The 20,146-nt window shown below is 36.8% G+C and overlaps 1 long non-coding RNA gene across 2 annotated transcripts in view; it reads left to right on the top strand.

Annotated features, from left to right (window-relative positions):
- The first annotated feature begins 2,672 nt into the window (after positions 1-2,672).
- Positions 2,673-20,146, top strand: part of LOC122180230 — a 42,322-nt gene continuing 24,848 nt past the window's right edge. For both annotated transcript variants that reach the window (XR_006178959.1, XR_006178958.1), the window contains exon 1: positions 2,673-2,788. This is a non-coding gene — a long non-coding RNA (uncharacterized LOC122180230). The remainder of the gene's footprint in view (positions 2,789-20,146) is intronic.

Here is a 20,146-nt window from a genome sequence, read left to right on the forward strand (position 1 = left end):
TGTTTGGGGGAGCTGATCCCCCTAAGCACCAATAATTTCTCCCAAGTAATCATCTAACAAGCATGTTATTTATTTTGAGTGCTTAAGCATTAATCTAAAACAGAACAGTAACACATAACAAGCTTTAAGGAGAATAAAGATGGAAAAATGCCAGTATTTTATACCTGCTTAATTAAAATTATAATATATGCCCTTCCCTCCAACTTCCCTTACAGATAAAGTAGCCTAAAGAATTGATAACTACACAGTATATTCATTTGCAATGAGGGCAACAATCTACACTACTGACTTTAGTCAGTACTGACAGTAGTAGTAGTATAATTAATTTTGCATAACAGATACTATATTATGTTCTGGTATTAAAAGAGTTTTAATAAAAATGTCATCTTGCAATCAATTTCTCAGATGGTAAATGTTGAAATGTACATATATAGAGAATCCAGGTGGGAACTAAATTATTTTGAATACTTCTTAAGAAGATAAGAATAATTTGAACAAAACTCTGCCACCTTTTTCTATGCAAGTCTTTGTTCTCATGTTTGTAGGTAAATTCCTCAAGCTATGACAGATGTGACCTTTTTCTTCCTCCATTCTCTGGGCAGTTATTTTACTTCAAATGTTAGACAAAACTTCCAGCAGTCATATCTTGCCTGTCACTTTCTCTTTATGAATATTCTTTCATAACTTCCTTGAGTTTGCTGCTCTGTTTACTTCTGTCTCTATAATTCATCACAATTTTTTTCTGATGTTCTTTCAAATTTCAGGAAGCATCAGCACACTTTCAATCCTTTGTTCAACAACAGTTTGTTTGCCACTGAATTCAGATGATGTCTCTTCATCTCTGGCAATATTTCCATTACGTTAATCTCTGTTGTCACTATTTCTTTCCAGGTAGACTGCTGGTTACCCTAAGACCCTAAGCATTAGTTAATCACACCTAATACAATAATAATGATGTTGGAATGCATTTTCATTGTATTGTGAATCAGAGGAATCTAGGGAGACTTTCAAGACTGCAAGCTATGTGTGTTGTTTGTTTTGCTTTGTATAATGATAAACAGAATAATATTATGCTAGGATGGTTATGCATTCTTTGTTTTTCTGTGTGAACTAACATGGTATCAGTATTTTCTGCACTTCATTGCCAAAGATTCCTTAGGGGGTGGAGTTTTTGCAAGCATTTGTGTTAGCAAATATTGCCCTTTGCTCACCTTTGTTGCATGATACCTGTGTAAGGAGAAAAGAAGAAGTTATGGGAGTGGAACATGACTTGAAGTTGTGTAAGAACAAACAAGTTTAATTATGTTTGAGTGCCTCATCACTTTGTAACAACAAATTTTAATCTCCACTGCTAAATACGTAGTTAAGAAGAGTAACTGTAATGCCTACCCACGTTACCAGTGAAATAATTCAACAGAATCTTCTTATGCTCTACTTAAAACATAGCATACTCTTTAAAAATATCTAGAAAGTCATCACGTGTTGTAGAAAATCCCAAGTAGTAAAGTAAAAATATGCATCACAGGCATAAATGAACAATGGCCTTTTTTTATCCCTAATCTTATGGGCCTGATCATAACAAAGATATAGGTGGCTAGGCAGGAAATATGATGGAGGTGCTTGCATCCATCTTACACTCTGAAGCCCCTGTAGGATCCTCAGGTCTTTCCACCCTCTATCAGAATCATGCTGGTGGGCACATACTCTAAGAGCCAAACTACTTCCATGGTCTCATTAAATGCCTTGAGTTGTATGGAAGCAGACTTTTTATCCATTTTCTGTATAACTTTTTTTCCAGAGATATTGTGCTTGTTTTAGTTATAATACACATTAGACTATGAAGAGGATGGGATGCAAGCCTTCCTGTGTTCTGTAAACAATAACTCTGACAATTGTGGCTTGCTCATATGGAGTATTTTCTCAGCTGTCTTAGTTGTTATTATGCATTCAGTGTCTCTATTCTGTCTTCCAGGCATAGCATGAAAAAAAAAAAAAAAAGATATCAGATGACCTATATAATTTACAGCAAGCAATACACAATTCGGATGCCAGAGTGAACAAACCCTGGTTTGCAGGCAGTGTATAGCTTTTTCTTTTTGTCCAAATTCAATGTCTTGTCTGATAATATAGCTGAAATAAAACAGGCACGAATAACATAAACTAGAAATACAATAAGGATATGTAAAGCAGAAACACTTCGCATTGTTTTCATTCTTTAAATTTTTCCCAAAGATATAATAAACCATTAGCCTTTGGCCATTTGTCTGATACGAAAATCTTTCGTTTCAACAACAACAAAAAAATGAAATGTTTCCATGGAGATCAGCCAGAGATAGCCAAATGACGAACTTCTTGGCTGTACTTTCAGTTTGGTTTCTATGGTTTCCAGACAAGGAGGTGGAAAAAGTTGCTGAAGTTCTTTTTTTTTTTTTTTTTTTAAGCTTTCCTGCATGTAAAATGTTAGCGTAAACCAAGTGATGAAATTGCTAATCTTTGCCACCTTGTTCCTTGAAAAACCTTGCATAGGTATTACTTTACAGCTTTAGCTTCCCTTTATTTATAGGGGGGAAACTAACAACTAAGGATTAAAACTTTCTTAGTACTCTGAATAGGGGAAATATTTTTTACGTGAGTTTCCTTGACACTGCACAATGCCAAAATGGTAACGGGGAGGTTGCCACTTCATGTTAAAAATTCAAAAGCTGAAATGAAAAAGATGTGAAGAGCTTCACTAAAGGCAGTGGCAGAGGTCTTTCTCATCAGATGGAAAATTTTAAGCATTATAGCAGTAAGTGGGGAAGTTTGTGGATTTCTGTACTGGGTAAATGTAAGTCTATTATGCAAAATGAAACTGTGTTCTTGGCGTCTAAATTCTCATCTTTCCTCTCATCCAACATCTTACATAAAACTGGCATGTGCTTATTTGAAAGGGGGGAATACAACCTTTCCATGCTACTTCACCAGATGTTGCAAAGACCACATTCCTGCTTCATTGTTTTTGCAGCTTTGTTTTCCTTTCCATCTCACTTCTTTGCTTCTTCCTTCCCCAAGAATAGTGGGGATGTACTTATTTCCACTTTTCCTTATGTTTATAGGGCTAATTTCATTCTCTTATCAATTCTTGTGTTTCTGAGAATCCAGCTTTAGTTTCTCATGCCATTGACTTCATTTTCTAGCTTCCTGGCAGAGATAAATTTATGATATTGTTGAAAGAGCCTGAGTTCCATCTCAGAGCAGAGTAAATACTATGTTATTGCTGTGTGAAAGTAGCTGAAGAACAAGCAGAGCTTGGTGACTTGTGAAGCCTATTATATCTACCTCGTGTGTACGACTACGGAAAGTTAAATTTTCACACAGTCTCTAGGCAAGAAACTGGTGGAAAAGAAAGCTGTGTATACCAAAGTAATCACTATGAAACTTAAAATATATTTTTAAAATAAATTAGTAAAAATCTAATTTACCAATCTAAACTTTCAATTGAAAATCATGATTAAAAATTGGAGAAGATGGACCCAAAAATTATTTTGACCACTGCCAAGTTTAAAAGGAGAAGGAAAAAGGCCTTTTTATCAAAACACAGAACAAGTGAAAATGAATACATAAATAAAATAATACCAAAGAATAAAGGAAGGCCATAAGAAAGGGGACAGAACCTTTAGCAGAGATTTTTATGATTGGACATGAGAAAATCCAGAAAGGTAGATAGTGATAGGACTAGGGGCAATGGTCTTTAACTGAGACAGGGAGGTTTAGGTCAAATATTAGGAGGAAGTTTTTCACACAGAGGGTGCTGACACACTGGAACATGTTGCCCGTGGAGGTTTTGGATGCTCCATCCCTGGAGGCATTCAAGGCCAGGCTGGATGTGGCTCTATGCAGTCTGGGCTAGTGGTTAGCAACCCTGCCCATGGCATGGGGATTCTTTTCAACCCAGGCCATTCTATGATTCTAAAAAGGTTTCAAACTGCAAGATAGGAGATTTAGACTACATGTCTGAAAAATAACGTACAATAAGGGTAGTGAAGCATTGGAACAGGTTGTCCAGAGGGGTGGTGGAAGCTCCATTCCTGGAGATATTCAAGGTCAAGCTGGACGAGGCTCTGAACAACCTGACTGAGCTGTAGGTGTCCCTGTTCAATGCAGAGGAATTGGACCACATGGCCTTAAAGGGTCCCTTCCATCTCAAACAATTCTGTGGTTCTATGAATCCTGATTTGGAATAAGCTCTATTATTTCCCTAAACCATAGAAAAATATTTGAAAACTCTGGAGAAAGTGGATATTTGGTGCTATGAAAGTAACAAGTCTAGTAGTTTTCACCAGCTTGACCACCAAGGAGTACTAAGAGTAGACATGGCTACTTGACATGTAAAATGGGAAATATATTTTAACACAGGCTGAACATTATAGGGAACATCTCAAAGAAAAACTACCTGAGACCTAAGGCATTATAAATAATGTGCAGCAACTCAGGCTTTCTAATTAACTGGTTCAGCCTGGAGAAGAGAAGGCTGCGGGGTGACCTCATTGCAGCCTATCAATACCTGAAGGGAACCTACACCCAGGAGGGGAGTAAACTCTTCAAAAGGGCTGACAATAGCAGGACTAGGGGAAATGGATCCAAGTTGAAGGAGGGAAGATTTAGGTTGGATGTTAGGGGGAAGTTCTTTACAAGGAGAGTGGTTAGGCCCTGGAACGGGCTGCCCAGGGAGGTTGTGGATGCCCTGTCCTTGGACGTGTTCAAGGCCAGGTTGGACGGGGTCCTGGGCAACCTGATCTAAATGTGTATGTTTGGTGGCCCTGCTAGGCAGGGGGGTTGGAACTACATGATCCTTGAGGTCCCTTCCAACCCGGGTGATTCTGTGATTCAGTTATGCAGAAATGCTGATTATCTTGTGGTTTGTTTTTAAACATGGCTTCCTGTTTTCATTTTATATTACTTAAACAGGACTCACCTGTATGCATGATTGACTCATAACTGATTTATTATTAAAAAAAATAGAAAAAAGCTGCATTTTATATCTACCATTACTAACTTATAAATATTTGCTTCTTATTGTTTAGACTTCTTTATATTTTTGAAAATAATTTCCTTGTCTGTTTTACTGATCACTTCCTTCAGCTGGGGAACAGTATAAGTTTACAATCCTGTATTCCCATGTACTGCAGGACGATGACTAACATTAACGAAAAATAGTAACTGAATTACTAGAATGTATTGCATTATTACAAATGTATATTTGATTATTACAGAAGCTGCCTTTTGTTCTGCAACACTGGGAAAATGTGATAGTTCAAATACTAGATAGCTTAATACTTAATTATGAAATGTCAAATAGGAAAATTCCTTCAAAATGCTTTGTCTGCCGTTGTTCTTTCTATTGTTTGAAGGAAAAAATTGCCATCTCTATTTGCATAGAATTCTTTATGAAGCTTTATAATTTGCTTTGCTTTAATACTATGTTCACTTTCTGTTATATTGTGTTTTGAAAGAGATGTATAATTGTTGTTTATGGTAATTCAGGGCTGATACAAAGCTTTTGGCCACTTTTTATTGCATGTTGTAGATGCTGGATTTTATTCCCGAACAGTAAATTAATTCAAGAAATTACCTTTCCTTTTCTCCATCTTTCAGGAAAAAAATGGTTTTTCCTTGCTTTTTTTTTTTTTTTTTCCTGCTGTCACAAAAAGGACTGGACAGTTGCTCATTTTCAAATGTCTTTTAAGGGTAATCCAAAACTATCCATCTTCAAGGTCATTAAAAATATCTGAGATATAGAAATTCACTGTGGGAGATAATTGCTAGTCACCTTTCCTTTTCCATTAAAAATAAAAACTTGTGGGTGCTTTTTGTGTGTAGGATGACTTAATTCCTTTTTTTCCTGTAATATTTTAGGTGGCATACTTCTTACCCTTAAGATGTACAATCTGTGTGCAGTAACTGCCAGTGTTTTTATTAGATAAGTGAGGAACTGCTACAGGGGAAAAACATGGTAAAGATATATGATGTCAAAAGCTGTCTGAGCTCCAAACCTACCCAATGAGTGTACTGGAGAGAAACAGCCCTAGTAGAGCACTGATGATGTCCTGAAGACATTATAATAGCCATTCTGTAAACATCAACCTAGTAGTTCAGCTTGGCTTGATGTAGCACAGCTGAACAACTTTGGCTTGGGTATACTGAGGAAATGCACCTAGTGAGTGATGCTGCCACAGAGCAAGGAGATGGCTGTACTCTGGCTGTGTGCAAATAATCCTGACAGGAGAAGGCGATGCAGATTCTAGTGTGGCAGAAATAGATCTATGGCCACCCTCTGGCTGAAAGTGTGGGTGTTACTTCTCTCCTCTGCACATCTTTCAGTTGAGATAAAATAGTGTACCAAAAATTAACTTAGAAAAAATCCCTGTCTCCTCAGCCAAATATCTACACAGTAATCCCTATGGCCTAGAAGAGAATACACTAGAAAGCACAAGGCTCTTACCTCTGCTTGAAACCTTGGGCTACTCCACAGTTATCTGAACTTTGCAGGTGGGATGGTGGCTTTCACCATCCCAGGGAAACCATTTTCACCCAGGCTTGTGACTGTGCTTTACCTCTTTTAGCATAGCAGAAAGGGCTTCTCATCTTGAATTTTCTTACTGTGCTTTGAGATGCCTGTGTAAATGTCTGTTGTGCTTGTGGGTCTGCCAACGGTGAAAAGAAGAAAAAATTCTTGTGGTAAATCCAAGGGTTTGGCTTTCAGGTGAAGAACTAGAAGTAAGAGTCTGCAGGTAAAAAACTGATCTCACATAGACTCTGTCTTAAATTTAAAGACAAGTTGATTTATCTATTTGGTTGGGCTTAAAATACCTAACATATTTTTGAGGAACTGATTGTGGGCTACAAAGTCATAAGAGCCCACAAAACTGGAAGATTAAAAATATCATTGTGTGGAAAAGGCTGGATTTCCTCAAATGAATTATTTTCTTGAACCTGGGAGAGCTGAAGGTATGTTGAGGCACTCAGCCTCACCAATACAACCAGCGATTCACCAGCCTTCACCATAAAATCCTTCCTCAGAAAGTAATACCCAATATTCTTTCTTTTTTAATTACTTAAATATATGTAGCATGATGCAGGAAACAAAAGATCTTGCAGGTGATGATCTGAACCATTTTATTATAAACACTGAACAATTTAAGATATTTATAGACTTTTGGCTGAATTGTTTCAAATGCAGTTTTTCATTGGATGCTTTCTTTTCAGGAAGTTATGTTGAAATATCCTCTGTATCATAAATTCTAATACTCTGCTTTAATAGTTTCAAAGCTCAAGTATTTATACTTATGAATAGGCACATCTAAACATAGCATAAACTTTGTCCCAAGCAGTTCTGACACAGCATCTCTTTTTCTTTGGCTATAGTAGGGTTCAGTCATACTCAGTCCCATTTTGTGTGAGTGCTTGGAGGTCAGTGCTTCACTTGCATGATTCTAATAACCTGTGGAAGCCAGTGAGTTCATACTATGTAGGACTGGAAAGAGATTTGTTGGTGTGAAGACTTCTCACTGCAAGAGCAGGAGGAATTCAGAGGGAGGGGGAAAAGGTTGCATATGTGTGCTGTGTAGAAAGTCTATTTGGGACTAAGGAGATTTCTCTGAGAACAGAAAAGGGATAAAAGGGGGAAATTATGAGTAGGAGACTTAACAGATTTGAAAGCTTGGTCCAGGAAAAATGTTGGTGCTCAAGAGGGAGGGATAGAGTAATATTTCAACAACATTGAAAGAATTATCCTCGCTGGAAAAGAGGTGGTTTTTTAATATGAATCTGGATTCTGTTGTGTGCCTCCTGCCTAAAAACACAGGGAGATCAAATTGTGTATCAAGTTGTTGTTAAGGTCTCCTTGTCCACAGTTAAAATCATCATTGTTCTGGTGGAGATGATGTCCTGACCTGGTTTGGCTTCCACTTTCAGTGCTTGTTACACTTGTTTCTAGGATTTTATCCCATACCAATTTAAGTATGAATAAACTTGAGCGGAAATTGTATTTTAATTCCTGTTGTTGATGCATTCTTCAAATGTGTTGGTATGTTTTACTAAAGGGTCAACCCCATGTTGCTGTGTGGTACACAGAATCCTTGCTGAACAAATCATAATAGCAGCTGTTAACATTGCAAATTTGAACTTTCCTGGTCCTGTGTGCTTATGAGGCTGTGTCTTTCCTCCCTGACACTCAGAAAGAAGGAGCTTCTTGCTGCCATCTATTGATAAACCTGCGAAAAGGACAGGCTGAGTCAGGCTGTCTTCTTGTGGCTTTCAGCCACTAATCCTGGTGCAAATTTGTTGGGTAATACTGTTAACACTATTCTTAAGCTTCATTTAAAGAGGTAATGAAGTGATTATCCTTATTAATTGGATAAACAAATGAACTGAATTTGAAGGATGAGTAAGACCTCATCTTAACCAGGTTAAGACTATAGATTAACTTCAGACACTCCTGAGGTGCAGAGAAAGTAAAGGCAAGTCTGGGACTTTTGACAGAATTCATAGACAGAAATTCATAGTAAACTGTAATAAAATAAATGATACAGAGATCATAGAGCTTGTGAAGCAATGGTGGTTATACGGTTTGAAAGATTGTAAAAGCTCAGCTGGAGCAAATAAAGAGTATTTTGTGTAGGAGAAATGGACCAGCCAGGCTCAATACTGAGCAAGTAACAGGCACCAGTTTGTGAATGGACTGCCATGAGCTTATCTGGAACTTGTAGAGTCATTCCAGGGTCTGAAATGTCCCTGACCACTATTGGTGCACCAGATGTTTCCAGGAAGTGGGAGGGGCCATGGGACCGGAGGTATTTAATATTATATACTCACATCAGTAGATAGGGGTTAAAATACTCCGACCACTTTAAGAATGTGTATGCCACATTTTCTCTGCAAATGCTTCTGTGAACGGTTAGGGTTTATTTCCCTGAGTTGATGTCAAATTTCTTTTTCTTTTTCATATAGCTTTTGTTTCATACAGTGACTTCACAGAAGTCACTTCTATACACAGAAATATGCTGATTGCAGGAGGTTTTTGAAACTTATCCTTACATTTCATGAACTGTCTAAAAGCTGTTGTCTCCTTTGTATTAGGAAGAATCAACAATTTTTGAACCTTGTTATGCTTTCTGTGAAAGACATTTAAATATGATAGGTGAATTTCTTGATATTAAGTTAATATCCATGTGAAAATAGTAAAACTATCAAGATAATATAGAATCACTAACGTGCAAGATTCTAGCTTTAAAAAAAATCTAAAAAGCTGTCTGTGTAGTTCAGCTAAGTACAGTTATCTCTCTAGCAGATATTTTTTTCAGTATTTTTTAATTATAATTAAAATATCCTCAGTAGCTGGAGTATTGTGCATCTGGAGAAGGAGAATGTTAATGTCATTTAATTCCTAATATGCAGATTGTTAGGGTAGAGATGTACTGGCTATTGCACAGATTGTTATCATAATCTATTTATTATCAACAGAGAATGCACATAGGAAAAGTTCTTTTTTTTAAAAAAATCTATATTTTATTTCTACAAAATTACAGTTAATAAAAGCATTGGCATCTGTTCTCCTGATTTTTCAGTAGCATTGTATTATTCCTCAGTCTGCGATCACCTCAGCAGATGAATCTTGTCCTGTTACCTATATATACAGTGACAACTGCTGGAAAAATAAAGTTGGGGTACTGAGAAGAGAGGCTCTTTTCTACAGACTTCTTAAGCATTATCACAGGTGTCTCCAGCCAACAAGAGTAGAGGCTGTTTTTCATTCAGGTCACAGATGCTGCATCTTTAGTCTCTACCACTAACGAAAGGAGTTTTGTCAAGGTGGAGGTAAGTTTGTTTTCCCAAGTAACATTGATAGGATGAGAAGTAATGGCTTTTAAATTGTTCTGGGGGAGGTTTTGGGCAGGTATTAGGAAAAATTATTTCTCAGAGAGAGTGGTAAGTATTGGAATAGATCTCCCAGGGAAGTGGTGGAGTCACAATCACAGTAAGTAGTATATGTGACACTGAAGGACATGGTCTAGTGGGCATGGTGATGATGGGCTGATGGTTGTACTAGAGGATCTTAGAGGTCTTTTTCAACCTTGATGATTCTATAACTGTATGGTTCTGTCTCTCCTAGGAGAGCAAAGATAAGGTTATGGATGCAATTTAGGTTTTGACTTGAGCTTTCATTTTAAAAATAAAGCTTTTTTGTGAATTTAGAAAGATATGGATTTTTCAGGTTGTGGCTGCCTCAGTGGACCCCTCAGGTGCTCATTTGCTGGCTGCCCTCACACCTGCTTTTACCACCCACAAAATCTTGCTGCTGCTGACTTGGCCCACTCTTGCACCAAACCTGGCATTGAGGCACAAGATGTCCTGTCTGCTAGGCTGCATCTAACCAGGTAAAATGAGCAAAGTGCTTCTGATGAATCTCCTTTCTTTGTGGCTTTGTCAGCCCAGGCAGCATTAAGTCACCCTTGACCACCTGCCTCCCATTCTCTGATCACTATGTCACCCCTCCCATCTGGCCTCAGAAATTTTCATAGCTTCTCATTCAAGTGGAGCATTCATTTCAGTTGAGCCCCTTTGATTCTAACCAGGTAGAGCAAGTGGGCAGCTGTATAGTAATGGAGGGAGAAGAGATTAGTTCTTGGATCATTTCATTTTGATCTCCACTAACCGCCTTCCTGAATATTAAGTTTTTCTGGAAAGATGAGAAGAATAATGGAAGTGGGAAAGAGTGCATGTGTGAAATGTGCTGTAGGGGATGTGAGTGACCACTTAAAGGACTGGGAGCCCCTTTATCAAGCGCAACAGTATGTGAAGATTTTGCTGGGAGAGATTCAGGACACATGGAGAGGGTAGCACAGTAAGAATGCTCTTTTTTTTTTTTCCCCCCTTTTTTCTGCATGGTATATCTTGCACTGGCAATCTGCATTTCAGTTTGAAGAGCAATGTCAAGATGATCATGTGTGATGCCAGCACTATGTTTTTGCTAATGTCTACGTTCCCTCCTCATTTGGTATTGGTGAGATCACTGAAGGAAGTCAGTGTTCAGTTCTAAAGTCTTTAATTTACAAAATAAATAATATTGGAAATGATTCAATGCAGAAACAGTGAAAGAGTGAAAAGTAGGCCCTCAGTGTGTTATAGAAGCAGGTCAGGCTATTTAAACTATCAGAGTGAAATTTAAGGGTTGAACTGTCTATCTGTAACAGTGAGAACAAACTGTGATAAGAGATGTTCAGTATCTGACTCGTGAAAGTAGAAATTCTGATTTGAAATAAGTGAATATCCTTATATAAAAAGCATATCTATTACAACACATTAAGCTATCTATTACAACAGATTTGTCAGAGAGTAGATTGTGTCCCTCAACTCTGAAAGGTCTGTGATGTCACTGACACTATTCTAAACAAGTTAGGTTTTTTCTTTCTCTTTCTTTTCATAACTATTAATGTTACCAGTTATCAGTTAGTATTATTTGGTCAATTCTAAATGGTTAAACAAATCTTTTGCAGATGGATGTTTGCTTTAAGGTATGCGATAGAAAACAGTATTTCTAGTGCACAGAATCAAGTGAAGTTGTACAGCCCTACTATTCTTTCTGCTGAATTTACAGAAACTTCTTGGAGGTGTTTTATATCGTAGCAGTAGTATTTGACACTACTCTTTTTGGTCATTTGATCTTCATTTATCTTTACAGTTTCTAAGTAGCTAGCACATACTAATGACTTTATCTTGCATAACCTGTAACACATGAAGGGGATGATCAGCAGTGTGTGACAGAATATTCCAGATGAAACAACTTGATATCTTATGACATTTATCTGAAGTCAGTGCAGGAAGAAGAGGGCAGGCCATAAAAATGCGCATTTGATGCTGCTAATGCAGTGAAGGTGTAATTATTTTCACCTTTGAAGTGTTCTTAATCCACATTTTTCTTAGGAAACAATTCTAATAATCAGAATGAAGAGGCTTTTCTTCTTCTCTCTCTTTCACAGTGCTTCATTTTGTGCTTTCACAAAACTTCATTTTGCTCTGAACAAAATAAATGCTTGTTCTCCCTCTTAGAAGTAATGTCAAACTCTTGAATCTGTGAATCATGGCACCACACTTTGTATATCTGTTTATTCAGAAATAAACTTGTTTAGAACCAGGATGTCAAGCAATGTAAAACCTATGGAAGTTCCTTCCAAAATCATTTGAGTTCTTTTAGAAAGAGTATACTTGTATTTACAGCTAAGTGTGGACTGCCTTTTGGTTCCATTAGAAGAAAGCAGATAACGAATTAAATAAATTAATATGTAGGCTTTCTCAGTGAAATAAAATTATCAAAATCTAAACACATGAAAAACTGCCCTTTGGGAGTTACACCCATGAAATTAGTTGGAAAGTTACTCACAACAGAATGTACAGAAAATACCAAGATAAAAACAGGAATTTTATGAATAATCACTTCTAGTACAATGTCGACGTCTATTGATTATATGCTTCTAGGAAATAATACATTATGTATTTAAGACTGAGTCCCTGGTTACTGTTTACTGTGTATACAGAATACAAAAGAATGGATGTTGTCAAACATGACAATCAAAGGATAAGAATTTAACTCAGCAAAGCACACTGTGTGTGTGTAGCACGTGTGTGCTACACTGTTATTTAAGCAGGAGAGTTTATTGCTTAATTTATGTGTACACAGGCATGGCTCTTGCTCCAGATCAAACATGTAGAATGAAGTGTGTGATATAAATGTCCTAAAGAGAATGTCTGAATTATTTTAAGTTAGTAATAAGCTATTCACAGTCCACAGTCATTGATGTGGATTCATGTGGATGGTACGTTTTTGTCATAAAAGTGAATACTTTTAGTTTTCTCATTTCATTGCTTGTGGACAGTTTAAAATTGAGGTGAAGGCTATTTCCTGAATGAATGAAGTTGTTCAGCCACTAACAAATACTTTTTTTTTTTTTGATGAAGCGCTTCTTATGTGAACCAAAAAGTTAATTGATTTATACAATTAAATACCAAATACCATCTTATAAGAAAAAATGAAGCTTTTACCTACAGATTTGTTGTTTCTACTTTTTTTTTTTTGTATGTATCTTTCATGATCTGCTTTCTGTTCAGCTTAGAGTTTTGATGTTTTGATTTTTGGAGGAAAAAAAAAAATGTCAGTGCTGGGTCTGGTAGCCTTATATGCCATGTATCACATTAGAAATAAATTCTCGCTGTAGAACAGCACTGACAGGAAGATGCAAATATGAGTGTCTCAGATAAGAGTTACAGGCATTAACCCCAGGTAGGTGTGGCATTTGTACCTGATGTGAGTTGAGCAGCTAGATAACTTGCCTCCTTATTGCATACTACGGTTTTGCAATAAATTTTTATCACAAGTTTCTTCATTACAGGCCCTAAAATTGAAGTTTTTCTATACAATGATACATCCTTTTGTTGAGACTTTACTTTAGAAAATAGAAGATGAAGTACAAAAACTGGGTACAGCAATGTTAGGCAGCCAAATAATCCTCTACTGAGGATAATACGAAGTTTTTTTTTAAACTTTTTTGCTGATAGTTTCCTTGATGGAATATCATTTCTTTATAAGTAAATGTCAGATATATCTCAGTGTATTTGAAGTTGATATGCCTGTCACACAGGACTCATTAAGCAGTTTGAAAGTCTGAGAGGAAACTATGAGAATTGCTCTTTATATTCTTTCTGACTACAAAGATTAACTTTATGAATACTTTATTCATTTCTTACAGTCATGCTTACAGTAAGATTGTGCGTTACATAGATTAGCAAAACATCAGTATCAGAGGCTTTGCTGGTGAATTTTAGGTGAAACATGCAATTGTTCTGTGTTACTGGTATCCTTCCTAGTCGTGAAATACTGAGGTGAAATGATTTCTGATGATTGTCTGATGCTGATTTAGGCCGCTCTTATTTTGATCCAGGAGATGCTGTTGCTTTTTGTTGTGTGTTTTTTTGTTTTTTGTTTTTTTTTTTTTTAATCTCGCAAAAACAGGGAAAATCCAAGTTAAGGAATATATGCTCTTCTTGTAGGGTCTGGTATGAAGTAGTCCAAGAGCTGTGAGGTGTCCGTGGTGACGCTCATGGGCTTAGACTAGTTTTCCAGGTTTTTCTAGGTTATTAACTTGGGTCCTTAAAAAAGGTGTGAATTTTTAAAGGACTGATTTACATGATATGTAAAAGAATATCAAGATACATGCAAATGGAATGGGGAAAGGAAAGTGATACTGGGTAACAATCCATTTCAATAAATCCTTTAAATGTGTTGTGCTGTGTTATTTTTCTATTATATATTTAAATACATAAATATAAAGGATGGGAAGCAAATGATTAATGCAACGGTCCATATAGTTAATGCTAAATGTGTAGATGGCCAATGAATTTGTACAGAGAAATAATTAATAAAATAACCTAATTAAAGGCCACCCAAAGGTTCTCTAATTCATCTGAGGAATAAAAAAGCCTTCAACAGATTTATAACCGTTATTAATCATTGATTGTAAATAATAGTACATAAGAAAAATATTCAGTAACTTATGCTATTTTGATGTAGGCCAGCATACTTGCTGTGATAGGTAGATCACCAATTGCAGTAAAGAAAACTGTGAAGCATTATTATCACTAGGCATTTTTAAACTTATTGGTTTTGACAGCATATACGTAGACTTTCTAAAAGAGCTCAAGAGTATATTTCTTATTCTAGAGTACATTTTTTCAGCTACAAACACACATGGTTATTTAAAAAAATTAAGTAGTTAATGTTTAAAATCAAAGAAACAAATCAGCAGCACAAAAACCTGCAACGTTCAGTAATGCCTGTGACCTGAGCACGAAGGTGCCTTCAAGACAGAATGTGCCTTCAAGACAGAAAATATTCCCTTTTTTCTGCTCCCATCTCCATCAAAATCCAGTTAGAAATCTTCAGTGTCAAAGACCCTGATTCTTTCACGTGAGTGTAACTCAGTGCTTCAGGAGTAGTACTGAATGTAGAATACTGCTTGAGTTTTTCAAACCTTGAAAAGGAGGCAAAGTATTTTATAAAAACCTTTCTTTTGCTACAGCTTCTGTGAAGTAAGTGTAGATTTTACGGTTAGTGGTGTTTCGGTTTGAAATCTGCATTTTTATGAATTAATTTTCCTCTTTTTCTGAAGATCAACAGCTTAAAAATGTAGTGCATTCAGCATGTATTTCATGATTAGAGTTCTGAGTAGAGCACTAAGCAGAACCGAATCTCTTGGTTCACTTTTCAGCTTATTGCCTAGAAAGATTTAGAGAAATTAATGTATTTGTATATAAACTAAAAAAGAAAAACTAAGCCAAGTGCTAGGGCTCTGTATATGTGTGTCTGTAGGAAATTACAGTAGTCCATGACAGTACGTATCCAATTTCTGAAAACACACTTGCCTCTGAAGCTCTAGATTTACTTGTACAAAATCTTTGACTTTCACATGAAGTACATTTCATTGTTCAGCGTGCTGTACATCAGCAGTAACCTGAACACTGCTCCATATAGGAAATGTAGTAGCTTCATCTTTGCTCAAGCTTTGTGAACTTGGTATGAAATTGGGAATTTTCTCTCTTTTGTTTATTTATTTAATTAGTTGGCTGTTCTTTACCCTTATTTTGTTACTTCTTTGTTACTTTCCATACCTACGTAGGCATCCAGACTGTCTGTGGTAAGAAAATTTGCTACTTGGGGGCATTCATTCCAATACACTTGTTATAATTCTTAGGGGGCCAAAAAGCTCACTGAGATTTCTTGAAACAAATTCATTTGGTTTCTTGACATCTTGTAGATGGTTCAGTATTATTTCTTCTTTGATCCTAAGAGTTCAGGTTTTACGTAGCTGATGAATGTGTGTGGGAAGGCACAGAAAATGTTTATTGCCTGAGAGATGAGAAAATGCAGCAGAACCTGTCATCTGATGCAGGAGTACAGAACATGAATCATGTTTTTCCTTTTTTCTTTTATTTTCTTCCTTTTTAAATCTAATAAAGAGAAACTATATAGTCTTGTTAGTTTTGTAATTTTTTTAAAAAAAAAAAAAAAAAAAAAAAAAAAAATTGCTACATCTTGAATGTGTGAAAACACTCCAAGAGTATTTATGTATTTTATCTAACACAGGATAGAAAGTTATCAGAATAATGTCACATCAAGTACTGCTTGAGACATTTTATTCTAATTGGAAACAAATGCATGCAAAAAAAATGTGCTTGCCATCTTAAAATATATAAAAATATGTTATTTCTCCTTTCTTTCACTATTCACTGATACCTGCAAAAGTTATGATTTTTTTTTCTGTTGAAGATGGTATTTGATATATTAAATTATGCTGCTGATCTTTAAATGATGTGATTGTGTTGTAAAAGTTAGTCTGCCAAGTATACAAGCATACTTTACCTCGCGTGCTCAATTCAAGTACATTTCAATTTAGGTATGGCCAAGGATAACTGCTTGACAACATAAATTCTAGTTGACTGATACATGTATATATTCTTGGATCACTGATCAAGAGTAGTTAATCATCAAAAAACAAATTCCTAATTCATCTGAGTCTGAGAGTCTAAAATATATTGTGATGGCAGCCCTGCCCTCTGCTGTGTCTGTACTGCCTGCAAGGCTGATGGAAGAATACTGCCATGGGGTCTGGTGCCAGAACTGTTTTGGTAATGTTAAAACCAGGGATCTGTTGCAGTCCTGATGCAATAGCCATTACAACATGGATCTTGTTCTTGGGTTATTGCTGAGTAATGCTGACTGTGCTAAACCAACTTACTTCTAAGAAAGCCTCATCTTTGGCAAAATGGTCACTGCTGCAGAACTGAAGGATGCTGGGGGAGATCAGAGCTTTGCTTTTTTGAGCTCCTTTAGAAGTTTACCCTGTATTCTTTGCATTAACATTTAGTGTTAAAGAAAATGTTAGAAATCTACCCAGCTGGGTAGTTGAGGGGAGAGTAGTTGTTGTGTATCTTGACTTCAGCAAGGCTTTTGATCCTGTCTCCCATAACATCCCTGTAGGTAAGCTTAAGGAAGTGTGGCGTAGATGAGTGGACAGTGAGATGGATTGAGAACTGGCTGATCAGCAGAACTCAAGGAGTTATTATCAGTGATGCAGTCTAGTTGGAGGCCTGTATTGGTGTACTCTGGAATTGGTGCTAGGCACAGTCTTCAGTGAAGTTTAACTTCTTCAATGATGACCTGGATGAAGGGAAAGAGTCCACCCTCAGCAGGTTTGCTGATGATCCAAAGCTGGGAGAAGTGGCTGACTCTAGGTGTGCTGCCATTCAATGTGATCTGCGTAGTCTGGAGAGTTGGGCAGAGAGGAACCTGATGTTGTGAAACAAGGACAAGTGCAGAATACTACACTAAGGAAGAATTGACTGCATGCGTCAGTACAGGTTAGGGGCTGAGCTTCTGGAAGGGAGTTCTGCAGAGAAGGACCTGGTTGTTCTTGTGGCCAACAGGTTAGTCGTGAGCCAGCAGTATTTCCTGGTGGCCAAGAAGGCCAATGGTATCCTGAGATGCATCAAAAAGAGCAAGGTCAGCAGGTGGTGGGAGGTCATCCTATTTATCTACTCTGCCCTGGTGAGGCCACGTCTGACTAATGTGTCTAGTTCTGGGCTCCCTAGCTCAAAACAGACAGGGAACTTCTAGGGAGAGTCTGTCAGACGGCTACAGAGATGAATAGGGCTCTGGAGCCATCTGCCTCATGGGGGAAGGCTGAGACATTTGAGGCTAGTGAACCAGGAGGAAAATATCTTATAAATATCTAAAGAGCAGGTGTCAGATGGGGCCAGCCTCTTTGCAGTAATGCCCAGTAACAGGACAACGGGCAACAGGAGCAAACTGGAACATGGGAAGTTTCATACAAACCTGAGGAAAAACTTCCTTACTTTGAGGGTGACAGAGCGCTTTAACAAGCTGATAAGAGAGATTGTGGATCTCCTGGAAATATTCAAGACACACCTGGATGCTTTTCCTGATGTACTGGTGTTGAACTGGATAATCTCCAGAGATCCTTTCCAATCCCTACTATTCTGTGATTCTGTGGAATTTCTACTCATCTTCTCTGCTTTCAAGCACCATAAGAGAAATCCAAATTTAAAATACATTAAACTGACAACATGAATCTGACTGAATTTGAGAAACATGAAGGTAAGATTCAATAAAACAATTCTCGTTTTTGTGTTAATATTCTTATATTGTTTAGTATGCAAGATTTCCCTCTCTCATAGGGCATAACAGCAACTTCTAATGAGGTAAAGACTATTTCAGCCTTGACTGTAAATGGTTTCTAACTCAGTTTATGCATCCTTGAGATGATTCGTTTCAAGTAAAAGAGTTATAGAGTGGAAAAAACTAAGAACACAAAAAAACACCAAACTATAAAATATACATAAAGTGAGGACCTTGCTTGACAAAGGCCTGTGGAATTCAGCCCAGTTACATTATTTTTGTGTCTTGCCATGCTGTGTGCTGTAAACTGGGATGAGGTAGTGTGACAATGAAAGTCCTAAAAAATTCATCTCTTTCAAGGGCAGGAAATTATTACTCTTGGCCATCATTAACCAGTAAGCAGCCACACCCGCTCAGTATTTTAATCACCACTGAATAGTTTGCTACATCTTACAACAGCCATTATAGCATGTTGGGATTAAAAGACTTCTTGTTGCTGACTGCGCAATTGTACAGCTGTCTGGCTATACATGGAGCAGTAATGTAGCTGGGGCACAGCTGTGGTGAAGTAAGTCATGCAAAAAATATAGACTTTTAAGGTTAGTTTGGTTTGTGATTGAGTGAGGATAATGTTTTCAGGAACACAGAGATTTTTGCCAATGTGCTAGTAATATAGTACTAGAGTTCATGAAAGACCTATGAAGTTTTTCTGTGATTAATGTTTTTAATCATTTCTGAATCTTGATGTGTTGTACCACTGGAAAGAGCAAATTTAGAGGTGTCTTGTATTGATTTGTCCATAGAACAGCTGAAAACTGTGCACTGGGTTCCAAATTCTACCAAAGATATGTGTGCTGCTGCTTGGTGAAGCAGTTTGTCAATTTGTGCTGAGACTAGCATGCCTTGCTGAGAGGATTTGAATGGTGGAAAGCAAGGATTTTTAGCATGAGGCTTATTGTAAAGAAAAAAGAATCCATCTATTTCTTAATAGAATTCTGTAATAGAAAAATATACAGTTTGCCTTAAATAACTTTGTATTTTCCAAAGCATGTAATAGTTTTGATAATTTAATGTTTCCATAGGATTTTATCTGAATAAATTAGCATGTTAGTTTTAATCTCTTAGATCTATTATATCAACTTAGTAACTAACTCATGATTCTGTCAGGGACTGTGTGGAAATATATCCAGATTTTGGAACAGAGAGAAGCTCCCACTAATTTCAGAAACAACTTGAAGATCTTAATCCGAACGAGGTCTTTTTTTTTTTTCTTTTTTTTTTTTTTGTATCTCATTTGGATGCTAAAAACTGTTGCAGATGACCTCAAAGGAGTAAAAATACAAGGAAGTCTGCTACAAGGATAATACACCCACCACCATGCTGAGGTTGACTTGCCAGTGAAATCTGGTTAGAAAGCGGAAAAATGCCTTGGACGGGTCTAAACAGGTAATAAAAGAAATATATTTTTTTTTAATGTGGAGAAAGATAAACTCAAAACAAATTCTACAGATGAAGTACTCCTGAAGCTTAAAAGCTTATTGCCTATATATGTATGCAGGTATATATGTACCCACATATACATATATTTATATTGCCTGTAGATAAGCTTCTATGGATATTAGAGATAGGTTAACTCCCTTAAACTACTTAATGCAGGTCCAATCAGAGTTGTTACCAATGTTTTTGCTTATACTTGGGAGATGATAAAGGGCTTTGGCTTAACATTTATTTAAAAAAAAAAAAATAAAAAAAATAAAAATTCCTAGTTGTAACTATCTCCATGTCAGAAAGCTGTAAGAGGAAAACACTGCATACAAATTCTGAGGTGCCAAGTAGCTCTAGAAGGCTGTGCTCACTAAATATTTCTGTAGCTCTCATGCTGGGGCATCATTACTCCTAGCTGTACCAACATAAAATTAA

The sequence above is a fragment of the Lagopus leucura genome, unplaced genomic scaffold (assembly GCF_019238085.1).
Source record: "Lagopus leucura isolate 7727_CA_CO unplaced genomic scaffold, USGS_WTPT01 Super-Scaffold_100004, whole genome shotgun sequence".
NCBI classification, from domain to species: Eukaryota; Metazoa; Chordata; class Aves; order Galliformes; family Phasianidae; genus Lagopus; species Lagopus leucura.